General features: G+C 40.5%; 1 pseudogene; it reads right to left on the bottom strand.

The window, feature by feature from the left end:
• Positions 1–3,375: 3,375 nt before the first annotated feature.
• Positions 3,376–3,601, bottom strand: LOC118905457 (annotated as a pseudogene).
• Between the last annotated feature and the right edge of the window lie 3,263 nt (positions 3,602–6,864).

The following is a 6,864-nucleotide window of genomic DNA, read 5'->3' as shown; positions in this document are numbered from 1 at the left end:
TTGTGCTGGAGCACTTGGATTTGGTTATAGAAAAAAAAAATGAACCACAATTCCTACATCACACACCATACATAAAAACTAATTCAAGGGCTTCCCTGGTGGCGCAGAGGTTGAGAGTCTGCCTGCTAATGCAGGGGACACAGGTTCGAGCCCTGGTCTGGGAAGATCCCACATGCCGCGGAGCAACTGGGCCCGTGAGCCACAACTACTGAGCCTGCGCATCTGGAGCCCGTGCTCCACAACAAGAGAGGCCGCGATAGTGTGAGGCCCGCGCACCGCGATGAAGAGTGGCCCCCACTTGCCGCAACTAGAGAAAGTCCTTGCACAGAAGTGAAGACCCAACACAGTCAAAAATAAAATTAATTAAATAAATAAATAAATAAAAACCTTTAAAAAAAAAAAAAACTAATTCAAGATGGGTCATAGACCTAAATTTTAGAATTTAAAAAAAAAAAAGCTTCTTTACAAAAAAAATGGAAAATATCTTCAGTACTTTGGGATAAGCAAAGATTTCTCAAACTGGACACAAAAAAACACTAATCATAAAAGAAAAGGTTTATAAATTAGTGTTTATTAAAATTAAGAACTTCTATTTATCAAAAAATAACGTAAGTATGAAAATGCTCCACAGACTGGGAGAAGATTTTGAAACACATAATATCTGACAGAGGACTTATATGCAAAATATATAAATAACTCCTAAAAATAAATAAGAAAAAGGGAGACAATGCAATTAAAAATGGGCAAAGAACCTGCATAGGTACTCCACAGAAAAAGATCTCAAAATGGCCACTAAGTGTGTTCAACATCATTAGTCATTGGAAAAATACAAATTAAAACCACAAAGAGATACCCCAATATGCCAAAATGGCTAAAATTAAAAAGACTGACTATACAAGTGTTGATGAATTGGGGGAGCTCATCTTATACATTGCTGGTGGGAGTATAGTTTGATATCACCACTCTGGAAAAAATGTTTCACAGGATGTGTTGTTATCTGTAATTACCGATAAGGAAGGTGGGCCTCAGAGGGTTCAGCCCGCTGTCAGAGGTCTCGCAGCTAGTAAGTTGTGGGCCTGGGATTTGAATGCAGATCTGCCGATCTCCAGACCTGGGCTCCTCCTCTGACCCTGGGCTCCCTTCTACATTTCCCAGCCACGTCATGGAGCAAATAGAAGAGATGTCACTTGATCACCGTTTATATTTGCCACAGTCTTGATCAAGTCAGGCAGGTCTAATTCTCAGCTGCTGCTCATTACCCAAGACTTCCTCTGCTTTAGGCCGAAATAGAAGTAAGCTCAAAGCAAACTCACTGGCCTGTTTTTGTTAATCACTAGAAATTAGTGACTGTAGCAGAGCTGATTCATTTAATTGAAGGTGTAGGAAATATTGCAGAAAGTAAAGAAAAGGCTAGAAATGCCAAATTAAATTTCTTGGGAAACTAGCAGTTTGCATTCTTCAAAGGGGTCATTGCCAAACGCATAATCAGATTGTGATGAATTCCAGCCAAATTATTAAGTCTGTGGTATCCAGAAACCAGGAAATATGTTTGTACTTTGAGTCCCTTGCATCATGGAGTGTCATGTGCATAAGTACGCTTAATTAGCTGCTCTGATGACATCAGTTACAGTGTCATATGTCATGAATGGCTAATTGCTTGCGAATCAAAAGGCCTATTTAAACAAACACCAGGGGCTCACTCTGAGGCCTGTACCAACCATATTTTAAGCTGACATGACATATCTCTGGTTCCTTGGGGCAAAGAAATAAGCATTTTCACACAGAAATGCAAAAGACATTAGTGGGGCAGCAAGGACATTTTTTAGAAAAGTTCACTTACCTAAACACAGAGTGTAAACTGTAAGAATTTTTTAATACTGGTTATTAAAGTGCACAGTCACATTTCATTGGCCATTTTTATCTAACTAAAGCACAATACTTATTCCACATCTTATATCTTCTAAGTGTACTTTGATTCTGAATGGAAGATTTCCGCCAAGCAACTTAATTATATTTTGAAAGGAATTCTGGGGTGTTAACTTTACAAAGTCAACCTCCCACTTCTGCTCTAACACCCACACAGGCTAGCATCGAATAGATGAAGGAAAACAACTGATTAATTTTATCCTGGCATGTTACTTGTGTCCTAGGTGGTTTTTTTTTAAGCATACAACCATAGAGACTTTTATTAATTACCCTTTCCTTTGCTAGATTAAAAAAAAAATCAGAATAGCTTTATCTTTCAGAATATCATGTGATAGTAATCATTAGTTCACAGTTCCTTTTTTACCTTTTGGTCGTTTATCATTTAGTCATTAATTCCAGTTGCCGTTCAGGTAGTTGTATTCTTTTTTTTTTTTGTTTTTTGTTTTTTTTGGCTGTGCTGGGTCTTCGTTTCTGTGCGAGGGCTTTCTCTAGTTGCGGCGAGCGGGGTCCACTCTTCATCGCGGTGCACGGGCCTCTCACTATCGCGGCCTCTCTTGTTGCGGAGCACAGGCTCCAGACGCGCAGGCTCAGTAGTTGTGGCTCACTGGCCCAGTTGCTCCGCGGCATGTGGGATCTTCCCAGACCAGGGCTCGAACCCGTGTCCTCTGCATTAGCAGGCAGATTCTCAACCACTGCGCCACCAGGGAAGCCCCTGTATTCTCTTTTCTTACACATATCGTTGACACACTTAAATTCTTTCCCATTGTCTTGTGGCAGAGACTACTAGCTAACTACTAAAAGATTTTCTTCTCCTACTATGCACATTTCAGGCTTCCTTGCAGTTGCAGGAAACAACAACATTCTCTCCAGTGGAATGTTAAGCAGAAGTGACCTGTGCCATTCCAAATCTAGCCTCTACAGAATGACCAGGAGTGGTCCTCCATACGCTGTCTCTCTCCCAGTGCCCAGGCGACATTGGAAGCTATGTGTGTGGGATTTCAAAACTACCATCACTATGGGTCCAAAGGAGAGAAAAGATGTTGTGCTCATTTAATCTCCTATAACCCAGTGTCCTAGGCTTTTCAACACGGGACATTAAAGGGATTCACATCCAACTTTCCTCATTTTACACATGAGAAACTAAGCCCAGAGACTGAAAGTAATTTACCTGAGATCTTCCAGCTCAGTGTTATTTCTACTCTACCCTACCCGGAGGGATGGGGTTGGAGCAGTTTGTTGGTTCCTACAGATAATCATGACTCATTTTTACAAACTGTTTTTCAGACCATCAGGAATGCTAGGCATCTTTCTCAAAGTTAAGCTGTAAATTGATAGCAAAAATGAAACCAATGTTCAGACCTCCTGAATCATGAACCAGAGCTTATAACACCCAGGATGTTGCCTTTTTAAGAAAAAAAAATCTGTCCATGAACAAGGAACAACCAGACATCATTTTCCTTTGGGGGAAACATTCTCATGGAGGTATTATAAGGCCCAGTTGGTCCACTTCATTTCTTGTACTTTAAAAGATTTCTGTGGTGCCACCATTGTCCTCTTCAGGTGCAGGAAGTTCATTCAGTGGTATTGCAGCATCCTCACAAGACAGCTTGTCTTCTTGCCAAGCATCATCAGTCAAATCCAAGAGCCTTCCATCTCTCTGTACCTCACTGTCCATTCTCCTGCAGCCGTGATCTTGCCAGATCAGTACCCATCCCAGCACAGCGCCCACCTCCTCCAGGATGTTGCTTTTTTATGGAAAACATATTTGTGTTTTATAGTCTTTTAATTTTTTTCACCATACTTGTTCATTGACTGCATTTTGCAGACTCTGTTTGCTGTCCTTGGTGTTTTGGAGAAGTCACAAGCTTTCTTGATGTGAGAAAACTGATGTTTAAAACATTTTTTCATATGTTCAAAGACAAATAATCAGTGAAGGCTCATGCACAAGCTGACAGAAACAGGAAGAAGTTAACCAGTGGACGAGATCACAGACTGCCTGTGATCCAAGGGTTTTTGGGTGTTAGGTGACCTGCTGAAGGTTCCATAAACTATTGGGTAGTGGTTGGTGGTGGGCTACTTCTATATCCTTCCTAGCAAAGGAAGTATTTATGACAAAGGAATGCTCTCTTTCTCCCTCTCCTCTCCTTTCCTCACCTTCCTCACTCCTTCCCTTTTCTGAATTATTAAGAAATATTTATTGAGATGTGGTCTTGAGAATCCCTTTCTCCTAAATCAGGGACTTTTCTTTGAGGTCTAAAAACGATATTCCATAACTGCAGAATGGGTGACTCAGTTAATTTTGTTTTTCAAAACAAAATCCTGTATTTTTACTTCTGTGCGTTGATAGAAAGTACTGACTCCATTAAACAGTAAACAACACTAAGATGAGATGAATAAAATTTGTGTTACATGGTTATGAGAACGATGGGTCACCGTGACCCACTGAGATGGTGTCGAGGCTCAATGCAGGCAGACCATAGCCCCCCTCCCACCTGACTCCAAGCCAAGTGAAAGATGCAGCAGTCAGACAGTGGTAGGTTCAGATGTCAGCTTTCTTACTGCTGAAAGGTACACTGGAGAACGTGACTGAGCTTTCTGGCAACATTGGGCTCCCAAATAGACTTTCTGAGTTAATCATGGGTCGTAGCTACTAAGCCTGTGGCATGGAAGGAATTGGAAAAAAACCATGCACACTGCACAGGGGCATCCTAAAGAAAGTGCCAGGAGGGACTGGGGGAGTGTATTCAGCTTCTTCTCCTGAGTTGCCCATCAGATAAGTTCTTTCTTCTTCATTGGAGGAGCAAGTAAGGAGCAGAGAGAGGACAGGAACGGTGACTAACTGAGATCCTCCATGGAGGAATGGGGGGGAACCATCACTTTTCTGCTTCTAAACATATTTTGGTGGGTAAACAATTAGAAAAAGATAATTCAGTTTTCTTCTTATTAAAAGGAAAGTGAAAGATGTTTTGGTCATGCTCATCTATTCTGAAGATACATGTATGGTTGTTATTCACTTTTAATTAAGACAAAAATTACGTACTTTGAGTCAACGGTTCTTGAATTAAATGTGCATTGGTATCACCTGGGAAGCCTCTTATAGTTCAGCTTCTTGATCTCTATTCTCAGAGATTCAGTAGGAAGGCATAAAAACCAGGAATTCTCAGGTGGTCTCAGGACCATACTTTGAGTAATACCACCTAGATAAGTCTTCCTTCATATCCATCTATTTCTGATTTCTTTTTGTATTGCGGGTCATTGTTTAGCCACTTCAAGTTTACTTATTAAAGCTGATGATTGTTTACCAAGACACCATTATTAATATATTTCTTTCTTTCTTATATGTTCATGGAGAAAACCTGGACATACAGACATGAAACAGTGGTTATCTTCTTGGTATGAGATACAGTGAAGGGGAAGGCTTTTACATTATTTTTCTACACTGGTATATTTTGGCAGTTTTTAATGATAAGCTTTTATTTCTCTTATATTCAGCAAAAACACTAAAGATTCTCCCATTTCAAAATGAGGGAGTGAAGGGAGGAAAGAAGGAAAGGAAGAAGGAAGAAAAAGCAAGTCAACTGCTGAGGTTTTCAAGAAAAAGGAAAAATTATCCCTTCCTATTAAACTTTATTTGAATCTGTTACTCAGATGCGTCTTCCAAACCAATGGACTTTTGACAAGTTCTTACCAGTTCCACTTCCCTCGTTCCAGTCTGTTCTCCATACATCTCTCCATTGTAGTTTAAAATGTAAACCAGAGAGTTCCCTGGTGGCCTAGTGGTTAGGATTCCGGGCTTTCACTGCCGTACCCTGGGTTCAATCCCTGGTTGGGGAACTGAGATCCTGCAAGCCACGCGGCGCGTCCAAAATAAAAAAAGTTAAAAAAAATGGAAACCATATTACATCGCTCCTTTACCTAAAACCTTCATGATTTCCAAGGCACTTAGACCAAAATCCAAATTTCTCCCTTTGACCTATAATGTTCTTTTATGATGCAGCCCGGCTAAATGTCTTTATCTCACTCACCTCTGTAGTCTCATAGCCTAGTACAGTACCTGTCACAAAATAAATGCTTGACAAATATTGGTGAATTATAGAATGAATGAATGATGAAAGGATATCCCTTCCAGAGAACCTGAAGTGTATGTTTGATTGGGTTTCCTTCCAAAACCTACAGCTGGTCTTTCCCATTGGTACTGATGACGCTCCAAGGAGCATATTCATTTCCCAGGTTTTATGCCTATCTAGTTGAACAATTCTGATCTCTTATGGGTCCCTGAAGTCCAGCCAAGTTCTTCTCTGACACTGAGGTCAAGTGGCTGAGCTTATTTGAGACGGAGCAGTGATGAATGGATTCTGGCCGGGACTCAGATGGTCTGCCTTTCTGACTGGCTCGATGGCGTCCCAGTGTTTGCTCAAGAATCGCTGACGGAATGTCCGTTCTCCTTTGCAAACCTCCAGTCCGTCCTGGTTTACAAGTCAAACAACTCATTTTTTCCACAATGAATAAGAAAAGGGCAAAAGTCTTTTGAGAAGCCACCAACAAGATATTGGCATTGTTTCCTTTTCATTAACTATTCGAAAATAGGAGATCATAACTGTCATCTAAATAATATCTGGAATAAAAGAAAAAAATGTCCCAGATTCAAGATTCCATTTGTAGTGCAGTTCACAAGAGAAAGTCCCCCTTTTTGAAAGTATTGGCTTTGATCCTATAACAAAATTACTCTCAAGAAGTAGATTACTTCTTGTAGTAGTAAGTAAGTAGTATGAGATGAATTAATTTTTACAGTGACGGAAATCAACACGTACAGGGCACCAGGGTATCATTTAGTATGTTGGAAGAGGTAATTTTCTGAAAAGTGGTTTATTTATTGTCTACTAAGCTGAGCATTGAAGGGAAGACACCATGACTGGTGCCCAACCCCCTCTCCCCACC

Source organism: Balaenoptera musculus, chromosome 12, assembly GCF_009873245.2.
Source record: "Balaenoptera musculus isolate JJ_BM4_2016_0621 chromosome 12, mBalMus1.pri.v3, whole genome shotgun sequence".
Taxonomy (NCBI): domain Eukaryota; kingdom Metazoa; phylum Chordata; class Mammalia; order Artiodactyla; family Balaenopteridae; genus Balaenoptera; species Balaenoptera musculus.
The sequence above is the reverse complement of the archived record's forward strand: the minus strand, read 5'-3'. Positions and strand labels throughout refer to the sequence as shown.